Source organism: Furipterus horrens, unplaced genomic scaffold (genome assembly GCF_987537825.1).
Source record: "Furipterus horrens unplaced genomic scaffold, mFurHor1.1.pri manual_scaffold_17, whole genome shotgun sequence".
In the NCBI taxonomy this organism is placed as follows: domain Eukaryota; kingdom Metazoa; phylum Chordata; class Mammalia; order Chiroptera; family Furipteridae; genus Furipterus; species Furipterus horrens.
The window spans coordinates 97,869,377-97,889,013 of record NW_028327187.1 but is presented as its reverse complement, the minus strand read 5'-3'; the positions used below and the strand labels follow the sequence as shown (position 1 = coordinate 97,889,013).

Sequence of the window (19,637 nt, the reverse complement as noted above, 5' to 3'; positions counted from 1 at the left end):
CTGAGTATTCTAGTTATTATCCATGCCTCTTACATAACCAACCTTCGACATTATAAAACCCATATAGAATACTGTGGAAGACAAGAGTTCACCTTTGTGAAGATTTGATAGATTTTTCATCATTAAATAATAAAAGGTGTATATTGTATATTTCCTCTTTGGGATGAGCTTCCATGGACCATGGCACCACACGTTTTGGTTCAAATTCAGTAACACTGACTGAGTCAAGTTTCTGTCAAAATTCTTCTCACCACCAATTTTATTAGGTTTCCAGTCATTTTTAACTTGCTTTACTGAAGCTGATGTATATGAGGTCTGTCCAGAAGGTATCCAGCCATATCATATGAAAAACAGAGACATTTATTGAAGAGACAAGATACAAGAAACATTGTACATAGGGGTTATTATGCAAAATTTATAAAGAACTTATAAAACTCAAACACCAAAAAAATGAAGAACCCAATTAAAAATTGGGCAATGGACCTGAGTAGACACTTCTCCAAAGAGGACATACTGATGGCCCATAGACATACGAAAAGATGCTCAACATCACTAATTATCATAGAGATGCAACTTAAAACCACAATGAGATGTCACCCCACACCTGTCAGAATGGCCATCATCAATAAATCAGCAAACAACAAACACTGGAGAGGATGTGGAGAAAGGGGAACCCTTTGCACTCTTGGTGGGACTGCAGACTGGCGCAGCCACTGTGGAAAGCAGTGTGGAGATACTTCAAAAAATTAAAAATGGAACTGCCTTATGACCCAGTGATTCCTATTCTGGGAATATATCTGAAGGAACCCAAAACACGAATTCAAAAGAACATAAGCACCCCTATGTTCACTGCAGCATTATTTACTATTGCCAGGATGTGGAAGCGGCCCAAGTGTCCATGAGTAGATGAGTGGATAAAACAACTATGGGTCATTTACACAATGGGTTACTATGGGGCTATACAAAAGGATATAATTTTACCTTTTGTGACAGCTTAGATGGACATGGAGAACATTATGCTAAGTAAAATAAGCCAGGCAGAGAAAGACAAATACCATATGATTTCACTCATATGTGGAATCTAATGAACAAACCAAACTAACAAGGAAAATGGGGACAGACTCATAAATGGAGAGCAGATGACAGCTGGATAGGGGGAGGTGGATGGGTGGAGAGACTGAGCAAAAAGGAAAAAGGACTCATGGGCCTGGACAACAGTGTGGTGATTGTGGTGGGGGTTAGTATAAGGGGACTAAATGGTAATGGAAAAAAAATAGAATAAAGATTAAATAAAAATAAAAAATAAATAAAATAGAGAAAACATGCATACTCCAAAATATTCTCTTAACAACATCAACAACAAAAACACAACACACATTTTGATTTCTGTCCCTTGACAAAAACAAAAAAAACCTCATATCCACTGAAAGAATTATGATTTTTTTTTCTGATCATGGGATAAAGATACTTATGGTTGTTTGTCACATACAAAGAGTCTCCTACAGCCAAAAAGTGGAAAAAAGCCAAATGTGCATCAGCTGATAAAAGGATAAAAAGCGTTTGGTATAGCCACAAAATGGAATTTATTCAGCAATTAAAAGTTGAGTACAGTTGAGTAGAGCATGGAGACTGTATGCCAAGTGAAAGAAACCAGACATTAAAGGCCACATATGGTATCACTCCATTTATATTAAATGTCCACAAAAGGCAAATTCATAGGGACAGAACATGGACTAGTGGTTGCCAGAGGTCATCAGGAAGACAAATACAGAGTGACTATATTAATGGACATAGAGTCTCTTTTGGGGATGATGAAAGTATACTAAAATTAGATGGTGGTGATAGCTGCATTGCTCTATAAATATACTAAAAACCACTGCACTGAATTATACCTTTATAAGGGTGAATTTTATGGTATGGGAATTATAACTCCATAAAGCTGTTATTAAAAAGTTCCCAGAATATCTCATTTCTGAAGAAATACTTTCGCCATCCCCCTAAAGTCTTCTGGAAAAATTTACAGATTAGTTTGTTGTGCTGGGGCTTTTAGGAAGCAGCTCACTTTGGGTTTATTTGCTTTTGTTCCATTTCAGTGTTAGAATCCACCCTGCTTACATATCCTGAGTCTTCTTTTAATTTGAGGCTTAAAAACAAACAAACAAAAGAGGCGCTTCCAAATCTCCAATGATTCAACAAGTTTTAGTGTGCAGATGGTAAACATTTGTTTCCCTCATTGTTTGTTACCAGAAAGGAGGGTGTGATAGATCTATTGGGTCAAAACATATCGTTCAAAAAGGAATTCCTTCCTTTTATCTTTACTGACTTAACAATTTCCCTTAATTTCATGTCAATTTCTGGTAAAATGTCATTAGGTACTAATGATTTTATTTGGTGAATAAATAAATTCCCCCTATCAGATAGGATAGAAGGAAGAAAGTGTTAGGTAGGATAGATAGCAAACCAAGGCAGGGAGGAGGAGGGAGACATGTCTCAGTCACTAACTCAGCAGCCCTGAGCAAGGCCTGACAATATTACCAGGTCTTCCCACAACACAGGAAACACCACGCTAACATGGAGGAGGACAGTCCTTGAAATTCTATGTATCGTTCCCACTATCTGGGAAAGAAAGTCTTTGAAACTGTGCTTTCATCCCAATGCCTGAAAAGCAGGAGCAGGTCCGCAGTGCCCAAGGGAAGAAGCCCATAAAACAACTTTGGTTAATTGCCTACCTTTGGTCATTATCTGTTTTATGAGGGTGTCCCTAGTGCTTACAGAAAGAGCCCATAAATAACTTTGGGTAGGTGCCCCAACTTTAATTTACTGCCTCCTGTCACATATCTGTTTTACAACAAGATGAACAAATGGAGCCTGGAGCAAGATAAGATTCGGGCTATCAGACTCCCACATACCTAAGTTTGGGTAGTCAAGTCCCCCTGGGAAAGCTGGCACCAATATGTAACTCCACCGCCCTCCCACCAACTATATAAGTCCTCAGAACAAAGGGCTCGCTCTCAAGGCTCTCTTTGGCTGCCAGCTCTCCAGCCTCCATGAGAACGAATCACCAATAAACCCCACTTGCATGCTAATAGACTTGCTGATCTGTAATTCTTTACTGCTTTGGCAAGAAGAACCGAGTTACCTGGGAGTTTCTCCCACAATAGGAAAGATGTAGCATTACAAAGATTAGGTCAGTATGTCACCACTTTCAAGAGCCATCATTAAAATCTTTGAAATTCACACCACAGATGAAAAATCTCATCTACAGCATTCAGGAATCAATAGCAAATCTGCTTACACCATTCTTGAAATATTTATTTTTCTGGCACTCTCTTCCTAATGGGGCAGATACTGGTAGTTGCTTCCCCAATACATATTCTGTCCTTGTTTCTTTTGAATAAAACTCAGAACTCAGATTTTGTTCCAATGTAGCAATATGTCTAGCTCAAACAAACCACTTCATTTCGAACCCCTCCAGAAGCAAGCAGTGGCCTTGTAACGGGGGGCAGGAGGACTGCCAGGGATTTCTGAAAACTTGTTTCCTTCCTTCCTTCCTTTCTTCGTCCGTCCCTTCCTTCCTTCCTCCCTCCCTCCCTCCCTCCCTGCCTCCTTTCCTTCCTTCCTTCCCTCCTTCCTTTTTTCATTCCTTCCTTCCTTCCTTCATCCCTTCCTTCCTCTCTCCCTTTCTCTCTCCCTCCCTGCCTCCCTCCCTTTCTCCCTTCCTTCCTTCCTCCTTCCTTCCTTCCTTCCTTCTACCTCCTTCCCTCCCTTCCTCCCTCCATTCTTCCTTCTTTCCTTCCTTCCTCCCTTCCTTCTTTCCTTCCTCCTTCCTTCCTTCCTTCCCATTTTCACCAGCTTTTTTGAGACAAGCTATCTCTTTCTTATTCTTGCTTCTGAAGGGGAACAGAATATGTCATCCCCAAATAAGCCCCTTTGGCATAAGGATTATTCTGAGCTGATTATTTTAAAGAAAGAAGATACATAGAAGAATCATAACCAAAGTAGAATTTATCCTTCTGATTTGTAAGGGTGTCTTCCACTCTGAACCAGGAAGGGGAGGATTAAATCTCTAGAAACTTTTTTCAATGGAGAGGGCAACTGATTTAAATATGCATAACAACCTGACCCTTATTTACTATGCTTTTCATGATAACTTCCTATGACTGGCTCCCCTTCCCCAATAACTTCTTTTCTCTTTACCTTGAGATGGTATTTAGGTTGGTGGTTTGGGCCATTTTGGGGATTTATTCAATCGTCCTGAGTCTCTCCCATGTATACAGGAGGTATACATGTTATTCAATTTCTGTTTGTTTTTCTCTTGTTAAGTCTTTTATTAGAGGGGCCTCAGCCAAGAATCTAGGTAAGGTAGCAGGAACACTATTTCTCCTCCCCTACACTTAATCCTGTGTTTTCATTCTCTGAAATGTGGATGTGAGGCTAGAGGTATTGACACCATCATTCTGCTCACAGGAATTGACAAGCGTGAGAGTGACAGTAGCACATTATGAGTGAAAGAAAAAAAGACAGAAGGAGCCTGGGATGTCAATGACATCATAAGGCTACTTCCTTTCCTTAGACTGCCTCCCTTCAGGATTCATCAAATGAAAAATTCAAATCGTGTCTTGGTTAAACAGTTTGTTCTAGTCTCTCTTACTTGCATCTAAAAATTCATCCCCATCCTTAGCTCTTCTCAGCTGGTGAATTACCACCCTCTAAAGTACACTTAGGAAATATATGACAACATTTTTAACATGTGTATGAAGGGTAGAGGTGCATCAAAGATGCTGGGCTTCTGGTAATGTGCACAGCAGTCCAGCAAAACAAGTCACTGTTTCACATCTGCACAGCTTCTGAAAAACAGGTGATGGTCTGCTTATAATTATGTAAACTTAGAGCCTCACTCCATTTTACATATAAATGCAAAAGTTTTTTGTTGTTTGTTTTTTACATTTTGAAAGCAACTATTGTGCTTAGGGAAATGAGTTTGGCACCCCCAAAATATGCTTTTGGGGGGGATACTGTTTATTTTAAATTGGTAATTTTTAGGAAACAAAAGACTCAGTAAAAAACCTTTGACCGTCCCCTTAACTGCCTAAAAGAACTCAGATAGAGGACCTGCTCCACAAGGGAGCTGTAATCCTAGAAAACTATGGTTTCACGTGAACTAGGTGTGATAGGGAGGAACCTAGCTTGCACCATTTGGTCAAAGCCCTCCCTGTGTCCCACTGTTAAAGATGGCCCAGCAAACATTTATTTACCAAACTTTGGTTATCCATCTCCATGCAAATTGCCTTACTCCCCTTGAAGTCTCCAACCACTACTCTCCTTTCACCTTAGTTCAAGATGGCATATAAGCCTCCACTACCAGATCTGTCCTGGGGTTCCATATTCTTCGGGAACCCCTGTATGTACATATGCAATAGATATAGTCATTTTCCCCTAATACTCTGTCTTATGTAAATTTGACTATGAGTCTAGCCAAAAGAACTTATAAAGGTAGGAGGAAAGTTATTTTTCCTTCACCAAATGCCAATAAATCAAAAGGAAAAATTGTACCTTTCTTTTCTTCAGAACTTTACCAAAAGTTGTTAACCACATAGGAAAATACCATTGCCATTAGCAATTCTATTCATAGCATTGAATCTTTAATACCACATACCTGCATTAGTCGGCACTTACTTTGTCTATTCCTGGTATTTCCAAGCCCAGGTCCTGCATTTATCTAAGCATTACGGAGCCTGCTTATTTTTATATTAGATAATGAAATATTGATGATCATTACATATATATTATTTTTTAACCATTGTCCTTCAATCCATTCTTTATTCTCTTGAAATTATACATAGATGAGTTACATTATTGGAAATTTTTCTTTGAGGACAGTATTGGAAGTATTGTAAAATATGTTTTATAAAGAAAGGCATTCCATCTTACAGGGTTAAAACCTGTACAAGACACAGGGAAAGACAGTTTTTTTAAAAGACATGCCATATACATATTCAGAGAGTAAGGTGGTATGTCCAAGCGATGGAAAGACATGTTTTATTTTTAAATGTTCTTATCCTTTCAGGTTTCTATTCTGGGACTTTGGCCAACTTGGTTCGAAAGAAGATAGATCAGCTATGGCTTAGCACCAGACCACCGCAGGGCTTTCCTTCACAACTGGAAACCAAATGCAAGACTGACTCCAAGCAGGGTAATTTGAAAATAGATCAATATAAAGGCATGTGCCTATCAGTGTGGGGAGAGATGGGGGAGGGGAATATCAATGGGACAAGATACAGAACAGCTGATTAGTTCTAAATTCCACTAAGCACAATAATGGGTAATTATCCATCTGCTTTATTAACTTGTATTTTTTAGTTATGTATAAAAAGCCAGAGGAAAAATGCATAATCACAGCTGGTGAAAATACATAAAAACTTTTTTTAAGCCTCAAAATGTGAAGCATAAAGCGAGAGAGAAAGACTGGCCAAATAAGGAACGTTGTCCCAAGGTAGGAAAACATTGACAAAACTATTACTAGTTATAGTTGACCTTTACTGGGTAAAACCTGGACAAACAGGATGAATTCTTTTAAAAGAAAAGACATCAAAGGGTCAAATCCCATGGTGTTCACAGACGGGGCAGGCTGCTACAGGGCAGGAAGAGTCTATTATACAGAGAAAAGCTGCAGAAGCACAATTATCTTTGAAGAACCTTTAGGCCAGGATAGGCCCAGGAGTGCCAGTTTCCTCCACTAAAGGGCAGAAATGAATGTGCTCCGCCCCCACTCAACTCTACAGCTGCCTTGTTTAGCAACCTCCTCTGAGAGCAGTGCCTTATCTTTTCAAATATTTTATAAAACATTTTCCCATTCTACTTCAGCCTTTATCTTAGGAAATTCCAAGTGAATAGGAAACTCATGTTATCTCCATAAAACAGCAAACTCTTTGTACAAGTTTTTATAAGGCCTTAGAGACAATTTCATTTCCTTTGCTTGAAAATTTTCCAACTCTTGACACCCAAGTGCTTTCCACTGATAGTCTGTCTTAGGCATCAGACCTGGGTTGGTTCTGGGAATCCAGGCTTGGTTTCAGCAAGCCCGCACAGGAACTGCTGGTGTCAGGGGCTGCCTAACCCCCAGAGAATCTGCTGCCCCTGGTGCCACTGACTGCCTGTGTCCCTCAAAGGTATCTGTGAGGTAGAAGCCCACCATTCCAGAAGCCCACTGTTCCAAAAGCCCGCCATTCCAAACAAAAGCCTGCCACGAGATAGCTCACCTTCCTTCCCCTGCACCTAGATGCTCTAGACCCAGGCGGCTATCAGGAGATGGCAACTGGGCCAATCGCCAACCTGCTGGCTGTACAAGGGGGCAGCTTAGCCTGTCCTGTGCTACTTATGTATTCCAAGCCTCAGAACTCCTTAAAACTCACCCCACCCTGACCCTCACTGCTGGTGTCTGCCCTGACCCCAGCCCCCCATGTCGCATACTCAATAAGCCATCTTATTCAGCATTTGGCTGCTGGCCTTCTCTACCTCGGCCAAAGCCCTAAAGTCTTAACAGTCTGCAAATACACCGCCATGAAGAACTGATTATAACTGTGGCCAAGAGAGTCAGTGTTTTGGACACAGTTTCATGGAGAAACGTCTTACTAGAAGTCTTATTAGACATGCTGGTAGACTACTGAAGGGATTCAGAACAGGCCTCCCCAAGTGTGCCACTACTTTGGCATGTGGACTATTTCGAGCTGAAGGCAATAGAGACTCGGGTGCAAGATAAATTTTTTGTCTCTCTTAAAGAATTTAAATTGGGGGCCTTGCCCATAATAATAGTTATGACCAGAAATAGCTCTTTATGACTTATATAGGGCAGGGAAAACTTCATTACTAAACATTTGCTCTTCTTACCATCCTGAGAATGACCTTCCTCCCCTTTGAAGAACTAAGGTGCCATACCTTATCCTCAGCTCAGAATGTCATATAGACCCCATTTTACCTGTCTCTGAACATCTCACGCTTGTAGGGTCCCCTATAAAAATGTATTCACTCAGAAGGCCATTAAGACACAGAGAGCAGGAAAAAAGAAGTTTATTGGGAGAATCAGCAAGTGGGGAGGGAGCCCTACTGTGGGTGGTTAGAACTCTGAGCTTCTAGTGGAGGGAGGAGTTGCTTTATAGGGGGGAAGAAAAAATGGATTTTTGAGCTTAGTGGGCCGTTTGATTATCTTGCAGCTGTGGGTGCAATGGGCTGATCAAAGCGGAATGCGATTTTAGTTTATTTTAAGTTTGAAGCACCCCGTTATCTCCCAGGCAGTTGCAGGTGGGGAACTTCCAGCTCTGAAACATCGTTATCTCTTAGGCAGCTGCAGGTGGGGGGTGGTGGCATGGGAACCGGGGATGTCATTCCCATACAAACATTTGCAATTAAATCTGGTTATCTTCTCTTGTTAATCTAATCCATCTTCTGAAGATTTAATTATTAGATGAGCTGAAAGAACCTAGGAGGGTAAAGGAAAGTTTCTTCCTCCCCTACACTACATTTAGAAAATCATTTTCATAGACTGAAATTTTAGATAGACAAATGCAACTGAGTTAAACAAATAATTTATAATTTATATATTCTTAGGAAACATTCTTAATTTTGTACCAAACCACAGGGACTTATTATTTATCTCCACTGTAACCTTGCGATAAAAATCTTCTCATCTCATTTCCCTTGCCTAGTTTGCCTTACCAAAATAAACAAACTCTTTGTGAACCTGAATCAGAGGATGGATGTACCAGCCACTTATCTTCTAGGCTTAGAGTTACTCTGGAGAGCAGCTAAAGCTTAACTTATCCATGTTCTTGAAAGCTACTTTGTTTAACATGACCCAGTGGGGCCACCAAAGCATATTTTCACACTAGATTATAAAAATTCAGTCTGATTACCTAGTCAATTATATATTTAAAAAAAATTTTTTTGGTTCATGGTAAAATATTTGGTACTTATACTCTTTCCCCGTTATCTGAAATTCCCTTAAAATGACAGAAAGTATTCATGTGTTAAAAGAATAAAATAATCAGCCTGGTGAACAAGAAGGAGAGCAAGTAGAAGACCAGGATATTTGTGGAAATACTGAAAGATAAAGAGGGGATCTGTTTGGTAAAGAAAACAGGAGAGAACCCACAACTACTAACACCCAGAGTAACTAGAAGCTTCATAGACACTCAGAGGATGTACAATGGGAGAAGCGAGCTCATATCGGAGCTGAGGATTGGTTGGGGTCTCTTACAAAGCTCCCAGAGGAAGAAACATTAAGCTTTAACTTGAAGGATGAAAGGAGACTGAGAAGAGTCCAGTGCCTTAAAAGATCAGAAGCACTGGAATTTAGAGAGGGATGTGGCAAGGGGTAGAAAATCAAAGAGGGAAGGCCAGGAAAAGGTGAGGCTCTGTAGTGCATGTTAAATATTTAAACATTAATTCTATAGCAATAGGTAACTATTAAAAAGTTATAAGCAGCAGTCTAATACATCTTGTAAAAACATTTCTTCTTGCCACATTGAAAATGGAGTACAGGGTGCTAAGGGTGGATGTATAAAGTACTATAGGGTAGAGAAATACACATTTTATTCACAAATGGGTATCATTGGAACTCATAGTTAGCTTCACTTTTCCACTCCCAATCATCATCTGGCTTACTGTCTACTGTGAGGATTACTGAAGTAGCCTCTGAACTGATTTCCTTAATCCTCATTTCCAGCCCACTCTTCAGTCACTCATCATAGTACAAGCAAACAAGTTTCCGTAATCATTATTTCTTCTACCTCATTTCCATGCTTGAAAATTGATCGTGTCTTTATATTACTTACAGATGGGGTTGGAGAAGATTAATAACAATTCTATTTTTCCCACCCAAGTTTATAATCAAATAAGTCATAGACACATGAATCAGACAGATATGGATGAAAATACCTCCTTTATTAATGATAGACCTGCTATCAGAGTGCATGGCTGAAGCCTTCTCCCTGTGTATGCTCGGTATCAATTTACCCAGTGACATCCACAAGTAGCATTATAGCAGCAGACCTTTTTCTGTGCCGAACACCCCTATACAATATACATCACAGACAGACAGGGCACCAAACTAAAAGGTGCTGAGCCACACATGCTCAATTCCTCCTCCAACGCTCACAATCAGTTCACTCTTGCTTTCTTAACAGGAGTGCATGAATGGATAGTGCACAATCGCAGTAGTATTACACTACTGTAGTTGCCTTCATAAGTAGATATGTGAAGCAAGAGGCAGGGAGGGTCCATATGTTTTATTGTGCATATATTAGAATATACTGTCTGATTTTCAGTGTACGCTGTCATTTGCTAATTGAAACTTACATTTCTCAGCACAAGCCCCTATTTCTGTCATTTTTCTTACATTGTCCATATGATTTGGCTCCTGTCCTTTAACTCTGGTATTAAAATTGACTGATGATTGTCCAGTCTTTTCTCAAGCCATACTTAGCATTATTCGCTGAACGTGTTTGAGGAAATTTTAATTTTATGTGGTTCATAGTCATAGCCATCCTAATTAGTATGCTTGTTTGTCTGTAAATGAGGTTTAGATATTCTGAAATATCCTGATACTCTAATACTCAATGCCTAGCTAAAGAGTGCTGTACTAGAAATCTATATTGATAACAACTTTATTAATATTAATCCTCCCAGCATTTACAGCAAGGAAAGAACAAAATTTCAGATATAATTTACATGACATTTTTTGTAACTACTTTATAAATAAGACAAGTAAAATAGATTATTTATATTATTATAGATAAAGGATGTTTCAAAATTCCATACTATTCACTAAGAACTATAAAATGTTATAGTAACCTGTAAAATTAATGTATCAGTGACTCCAAAACATATCAGTCATAAATAATGCATAAATATAGTAGTGTGAATATGTATGTATGTGTGGAGAGAGAGAGAGAGAATCTCTTTAATACATGCCCTTAAAAGCAACAAACAAAACAAAACACAAAAAGATGAAGAAAAGGTATCATTTAATAATTTCTGAGATGTTCTCAGGTACCAATATGACAAATCTTAGTGAAGTTAACCTACCATTAGTGAACTTAAAGAAGCTAAAGAGGATATTTTTTAAATATCCTAAAGAAAAATCAGACTGTTATGCTGATTACTCTTCAATTAAAGGTATTCATAGTAAGGTAGAAATTTTATTCCCTCCCATAGGAAAGACAAACTATTTTTCTATAATATGCATTATCTTAACAGTAATACAGCAGGCATGAACTAGCACGAATAACAATTGATTTTATAATTAAAGTAGCCAACTGATGAGAAAGCGACTTTTTAGAGATACCTGAATATAAATGCGAACCCCCCCAATCCCATTAAAATATCTAGCGGAAATTAGCATAGGTAGGAAGAGCTGAAACAGGGACAGATAGATCAACCTAGCCTTGGGAATGACACATTGGAGAAGCTCAATAAGTACTGGTTAAATTAAACAATAATTTTATCATATCTGCATATTAAACTTTTAAAATTATACAGCAGTTGGAAAATTACTGAAAATATGTACAACATGCACAGTTTTAAGAAATACTTTTCTCATGAAAAAGTCAATTTGGGTACTTTGGTTAGGATAGATGGCTTAGACCCATTTATTACCTTTTCTCCTTGCTAACATAACAGTAATTGCTGGTAATAATGCAAGAAGCAACCAAGAATAACCAAAACATCTTAAGAAGAAGGTGACAGAAGTTTGGGAGGCTAGGGCAGGAGCAGCAGCTGAGCGACTTACATTCCCTGATTCAACAGAAGAAGGTGACCAGACCCAGCATCATGAACCCCAATGACCATGAGAGGCTGCCCAGACGGCAGTCCCCCTGATCCAGTGGGACTTTCTGTGACAACATCAGACATTTACTAAGTTATTTAAATAGACATTATGCATTATGGATATGAGCTGATCTTCAAAGCATCTTTTCTAAGGCTCTTTTTTTTTTTTTAACTAGAAGTACTCCTCTTTTGCCAGCTTAAAAAATTTCAAATTATTAAAACAGATGGTTCTGAGATATAATTAATACAAATACTTCATTACAACACCCACCTAAAATTGGTAATGTGTTCTTAAGGGAGCTGGGATTAAAAAAAAATGTGAGTGACAAGTTATTGCTAGAGGCACACAGGTAGTGTAAATGTGGGCAAGTTATTTAACCTCTGTGCTTTAATTTCCCTATGTATAAAAAATGAGGTAATAATAGTACCCACTACTTAGGGTGGTTATATGCTAAAACATATGAAGTCCTTAGTTCAGTGCCAGGCATAAGGTAAGTACTTCAATAAATATTAACTATTATTATTACTCAGAACATAAATCACTTTTATTGGAATTAATATGAATAAAGGAGGTAGCACTTTAAATCTAGCTTCTCACTGGAAACCTTTCAAGTACTGCTTATACCACCCTTGTGTCTAGCATCTATGCAGTGTGCTGCTTGTGTAATTAACATGGTAGAAAGAGAAATATCTTTCCCCTTCCCTATAGTAGGTTTTTAATAGCATAGCTTTAGGTCTTCCACTGAAACCACTGGAATTGTCACTTAATGTTCAACCTCCCTACCTCCCAATATGATCTGCCTTCAGGGTTACATGTGTCCCCAGCCCTGTGTTGCCAACTTCTGCAAGAAAAAATGTGGCCATACCAACAAGCTGCACCCCAAGAAAAGGTTAAATAAGGCCCCTCCACCATGTCCTTGGGCTGCAGGGCAGCCTTCTGCCTGAACCCTGTGACCCAAGGGTCTCAGTAAAGGTTCCCTTTTGTTGGCTGGGAAAAAAAAAGAAAGAAAGAAAGATGTGTAATATGATTAAAAAGGTACCCACAAGGCAACTAATTCTGAAAACTAGTGATAAGTGAATGAAGGAAGTGTGCCTAATTTCATTTTCACACTTTAGCAGTTCCTATCTTATGCTGATAAAGAAACCCTAAGCTCTATGTCTACATAAAAAGATATCCTTACAATGTACATGTGGCTATATAAAATGCATACATGGATATGGGTTTTTAAGAAGATTTATTTATTTATTTTTAGAGAGAATAGAAGGAAGGGAGAAAGAGAGGGAGAGAAACATCGATGTGTGAGTTACATTAATAGGTTACCCCCAACTGGGGACCCAGCCCGCAACCCAGGCATATGCCCTGACTGGGAATCGAACCAGCGACCTTTGGGTTCACAGGCTGGTGCTCAATCCATGGAGCCACACCAGCAGGGGGCGATATGCTTTTATATGCATTGTTAAGACAAAACAACAGGACCAAAATGGAGTCACTTGAGCTAAGTCCCACTTCACCAAACCAAGACTTAATTACTAACCTAATTGCACTGTCAACCTCTCCTTAGGAATATCACCTGTAAGCAGCCAGCCTGGAATTACCTGGTCAGTACTAGTAAAGTCATCTGCCAATAGACCCCATCCATTCCCCTTAGGATGGGGTACTTGTCTGAAACAATGTGTTCTTTGTTAATAATTTTCTTTTTCTGCCCTCTTGCCATCTTTAAAAAGCCTTTCATTTTCTACAGCTCTGGGAACTCATTTCTCTTTGCTAGATGGAAGCTGCCTGATTCATGAATCATTGAATAAAGCCAATGTGATCTTTAAATTTACTCCTATGAAGCCCTGGCCAGGCAACCAATGAATCTATAAATAAGTGGAACAACAAATCGATGTGTCTCTCTCTCTCCTTTCCTCTCTCTCTCTCTCTCTCTCTCTCTCTCTCTCTCTTTCAAATCAATCAATAAATAAAATACTTAAATTTATTCAGTTGAATTTTTTAATAGTACACATACATGCACAGTTATAAAAAAATAGATATTTTAATTTGGATAATTTTAGGGCCTTACATAATGTGACTAAAATATACACTATTATGACGCTTCCCCCAACCCCCGCCAAAAAAAAAGAAAGCTTTTCTGAAAGTTTTGAACATAAGATATGCTTTATTACTTACAATATACTCTCAACTTCAATCTAATTTTGATTATAAATGCAAATGATTGAAAGTACTAATTGCTACAATAATTTGGGATAATTTATTTCATTTTATTGCCATAAACAATGACATTCTTTCCTACATACTTACCATAACACATGGATCCATTTGTAAGAGAAAAACCTATTTAGAATTAAAAGTTTACTCCTGAAGAACCCGAACAAATTTCTAACATCTTTGAAAAACATCAGGAAAATTCACAAATTCTATTCCACTCTTCTGATTTAAGTTGAGGAATATAATTATGAAGATAATGGGACAGGCCAGAGAATGAGCTTCAGCCAGTTACTGTGGAAAAGCCAGAACAGGAAAAATGTCTCCTTCCAAATGATTGTTGAAACCTACAGAGGTCATATGTTTTGTGTGTGGGCCTGACTACAGAACAACCTCATCCTCAAAAGCGCATCATTTATTTGTTTTTCATTATTGAGGTTGTTAAAAATGTAGAAATAATATTATTATATATAAGTATAAAAATATGTCCAATGGACAGCTACCTTTTCTTTAGCAAATAATAAAAAAAGAAACTCTGGAATAAGTATTATATATATTATAGCCTTTATAAATTGTGACTTTACCTCTCCATGCCTCAGTTTCCTTGTTGTAAAATGGAGATAATAGTAGCATCAAACTTTTATTGTAAGGGAAAAAGAGTAATCACAGATGTGATGTCATCAGTGATGCCTCGGTTCCCACGCCCCCTCCCTCCCCCCACCTGCTTGCAGCTGTCTGGGAGTTTCCTGTGATAGTGGGGTGCGTCAGGCTGAGCCCCGTTTGGCCTTGATTGGCCCTTCATGCTTACAACTGCAAGATAAACAACTAAATTCAATGGTTTCTTTTTTCTTCTTCCTATAAAACAGCCCCCTCCTTCCCTAGGAGCCAGGAGTCGGAGCCATTCTCTCACAGCACAGCTCCCAGCCTGCTTGCTAATTTCCTCAATAAACTTATTTTTCTGTTCACTGCGTCTTAATGGTTCTCTGAGCGACTCCGTTCTCACAGTCAGCATGGTGCCAAACATGAGCACTGATTAAACACAAGCATTTATGTCATTTCTGTGATCATTTCTATTATAATACCCAGTTAAACCTGCATTATGATACTCTTAATATTTAGACAAGTCAACACTACTTTTTAAAACTTGTCCAGGTATCTTTTTTTTTTTTTTTTTTTTACTTTATTAAAATACTGAGTTTATTTCACATGTATATCTTTGTCTCCCCACCATTTCCACTTGTCTGACCGCCACTACGACTATGTCCCACCATAACATTCCATACATACTTAAAACCAAGCGAGGGTGGAGTTCCATCTTTAAAAACTAAACAGGCATTTTGGACAACACATTCTTGGCAATGGAACCTGGACAACATTTATCAGACACAGCAGGGAAAGTTCTCACTCTGCATTATAAAAAGGACAGCCAGATATCAACTGTTACAGAAATGAAATAAGACGGAAAATTTTAACAAACTGTTTAAACTATTTTCTTAAAGAGACTTCCTCCACTGCCAGAGGTCTTGAATAGCCTCCTGGTCAGTCATCCGGAAGCAATTCTTCACATAATTGATGAATTTGGCTTCCACTTTGGGAAGTGAACCACCTTTTTCTATACTTGCTTGCATTTTTGCTTTTATGTCTTCTACAGAACTAGGTCCTTTTGGTGTTTTAGGAGTTTTTTCCTGTTTTTTGAAGGATTCTTGACCTTTTGATCTTGGTGTTGACGGTTTTGAGTCTTTTCCATTCTGGTTTGATTTTTGTGCATTTTTGGCTGGAGTATCTCGTATAGATTTCTTTACTGGAGCTTTTTCTTCAGCTTCCTCATCCTCGAAATCATCATCATCATCATCTTCATCATCATCGTCGTCCTCGTCATCCTCATCATCATCTTCATCGGCAGCAAGTTTTACTTTTTTCTGTGGGACCTTGCTGCCACCTCCGGGGGCGGAGCGCTTCCCGGACATACTCAGGAGCTTCACGTCCTCCTCCTCTTCGTCTTCTGACTCTGCATCTTCCTCCACAGCTACTAAGTGCAGTCCACTAATATGCACAGGCCCTGAGCCGCACTTCAACCGCAAGACCACAGGTGGGGTTATTTCAAAGCCGCCAAGGGAAACCGTGGGCTGCACAGACATTTTCAGGGTCGCCAGGGTCACTTTAATGGGACTGCCTTCGTAATTCATGGCCTCTGCTTCCACAATGTGCAGCTCGTCCTTTGCCCCGGCCCCTAAACTGACCATTCGTAAGGATAATTGGTGCTCATTTTCATCATTATCCACCTTAAAGTGATAATCTTTGTCAGCTTTGAGTTCACAACCGAAGAGATAGTTCTGGGGCCTCAGAGGGCTCATGTCCATGTCCATAGAATCTTCCATGGGGTGGTAGCACGCACTTAGGTGGGAGAGAATGCGGACGGAGATAAATGACTTCTGCTCCGCAGAACAGACACGCAGGACGGAATCGCACCAGCTTATCCAGGTATCTTGATTAGACATTTATTTTAGCAAGTATTAGTTACTTTGAATTTTATGTAAATAGGTCTTATATATAAAAGACTTACATTTTAAGTGTCAGAAATTTTAGGGGTAAGAAATAAATTTCAAAGAAATATCATAGCATTATTTTTAAGAGCTCTCTAGGTGAGAATTAATTATACTGAAAGCCAGATCAAGTTGTACACACATTACACATTATACCCAATTAAACCCAATTCAAATTTTAAAACAACTCAAATAGAAGGGTATTTTGCCTCAGTCTTGATGGCATTAAGGAATCCAGATGTTGAGAGAAGGGGAGAGAGAGAGAGAGAGAGAATAACTAATCCTCAAGGTGCTTTTTTCAGTTTATTTCTATCATCAGAATGGAAACAAACAGTTAAAAATCTGTGATCAATATCAGTGAACAGCATTTCAAAAAGAAAAGAATAGTAGCCATTGTTCAAAGGGCTGAACGGTAAGGCTTTCAATAAAATAATAATAATAATAATACCTTCTATGTTATTCCAGTGAACTCAAAGTTTATTTACATTTCTTGTAAAGTGTTTGTCTCTTTGAGTATTATTGAAGTGGTTGAAAAGACAAAGGAAATAGGAATGCCTTTTATTGCAACCCCACCTTCTATCTGTAAAGATTATTAGGTAGATGTTTCTGAAACATCTAGTGCTCCTGTCAAAAATGAGTAGTATAATATCAGTCTGGGAGCAGGATATGCAAAGCTGCTTCTGATGTCTTTCTGTCTATTAGTCAGGAATGAATGACAATTTCAGGTCAGTGATCATTCTGTGTCCAAAATGCACAGAACCTAGGGCTCAAGATCATTTTTTAATGTTTTGCTCCATTTGAATTACACAGGCAAAAGCAACCATATAAATGAGGCCTTATCTGACCTGACATCCACATGCCTAATCTAACACAACCTTGACATCAATGGTACAGTCAGATGAATCAAAAGGTCCCTCCGATGCCCATGTCTTTGTCAGACTGGGTAGAAGCTCCCCGCTTGGCATTCCCTTTTGCATGCCTTGTAGTCCAGGCATGTCACCTTACTGGCTGGCGCTTCTTAATAGGCCCTGCACCAGTTCTGATTGATGTGTGGGTGTGCAAACATTATTGGCATTCATGAACCAGATGGCCCACACACCAAGCTGAGCAGCCAGACAAAACACAGGAAGATTTAGTACACTGTTGGAGAGTTACATTTTTGGCAATTCCTACCCACACAATAGTATGCCTAGTTCTATTTACTCGATTTCATTCCATATAAACTTACAACAATTTCTCCTCCCATAATTTCAGTGTCACATCCTAATTAAAGGAGAAAATTCTTTTCTCCCTTTCATTCAGTGTGAAACAAAAACCTTTACAATCAGCCTGATTCTACTCTATTTGTGGATGCTGTCATGCACTCTCTAAAGTCACGGATGAACAAAATCTCTTCACTGCTTCTCCGGGATAAAGCAGTCATTTCTTTCTTTCACCACACTTAAATGGATTCTTTAAATCATAAACCATAACATGTAGGAAGGAGTGTCCAGAAGATAGTGCACCCTCCTAAACCTGCATGAATAAATTCCCGCATGTATCGGCCGCAGCAGAAAAATAATTTATTCACAGAATACCTCAAAATCACATGTTGCCCTGACTGGTGTGGCTCAGTGGATTGAACGCCGGCCTGCAAACCAAAAGGTCACCGGTTTGATTCCCAGTCAGGGCACATACATGCTTGGGTTGTGGGTCAGGTCCCCATTTGGGGGCATGAGAGAGGTAACCACACATTGATGTTTCTCTCCTTCTCTTTCTCCCTCCCTTCCCCTCTCTCTAAAAATAAAGAAAATATTTTCTTAAAAATCATGTTATTATTCCTCATAATAAAAATTAAAGCCCATTAATATCAGTCTTATCTCCTTCACATGTAAGCCCCATGCACATGTATGCTTGTGTGCATGAATGTAAAATCACATTGACTAGAGAGTCTTCGGTTGGGACTACTGTGGTAAAAAAAAATTGGCTGCACAAATAGGGACCCCAGTCCTTCTCAGTATTAATTACTTATGAGTTAAAAGTAATATGACAGCAACCCAAATTCTTTCTTTAAGGAAAAATATTTTATTTTTTAGAGAAAGAGTAACAGAGGTAGAAAAAGAGGAAGAAAAACATTAACATGCAAGAGAAACATCTATTGTTTGCCACTTACACCCCCCCCCCCAAACCAGGGATGTGCCCTGACGGGGGATTGAACTGGTGACCCTTTTGTTCTCAGGCCAGCACTCAACCCACTGAGTGACAACAGCCAGGGCCCAAATTTCTTCTTGAATCTGAGTCAGTTATGCACATGTTTCTGACTTTACTCACTACAATGATCAACCTTCTAAAAGTCACTAAAATAGAAACTTCAACATCACCAGTTCAAGATCTGGGGACATGAAGAAAATTTGGAGACCTTTGCCAAGAAGTCTAGAGCATTTTCTGGAAACTTCTTTACCATATTTATGTCACAAGTTGAAAAAAACCCAGTATTTTTGACAAAAGTGTAAGCTTGTTCCCTGAACTTAAAACTAAGAGGTCCTTATCAGATCCATTCTGAGCACATCACCACCTCACCATCCCCACCCCCATAACCCCCACCACCATGCCCACCACCTGAAGCTGTCAGGACAGCCACATTGCTTGGAGATTCCTTCTGGGATAAGCTAATTCTACAATCACCGTATAGTTTGGATACTTTCAGCAGAAGATATCGATGTCCTTGCAGAGGCTAGATTGCATAACACATACGAAGGAAGGCTCATGTTTTCCTGCAATGCATGTACCACACAAATTGAATAGTGTGATGTTTATGCATCAAGAATTTTAATTACTTCTGTGAAAGAAACCTAATGTTCATCTATTGTATTTCATCTTGACCAGTAGCTTTGGTTTGCTTGGAAGCCGAAAACTAACTTTTGCAATAAAATCAGGGTTCCATCAGCAATACAGTTCAAAAAGAACTATGTTTAAATGGATTATCTAAAATTACAAACGATAAAAAGATGGTAGTTAAAGGCCAAAGACAATCTGAATGAAAAAAAAATGCAGAAGGGTATCCATAAAATGCAGTTTAAATCAAA

At 38.9% G+C, this 19,637-nt stretch overlaps 1 protein-coding gene and 1 pseudogene across 1 annotated transcript in view; both read right to left on the bottom strand.

The window, feature by feature from the left end:
• Nucleotides 1-19,637, bottom strand: part of DMD (dystrophin) — a 1,939,482-nt gene that overhangs the window by 1,713,714 nt on the left and 206,131 nt on the right. The window lies entirely within an intron of this gene.
• LOC149991674 (nucleophosmin pseudogene) lies at nt 15,202-16,453 on the bottom strand (annotated as a pseudogene).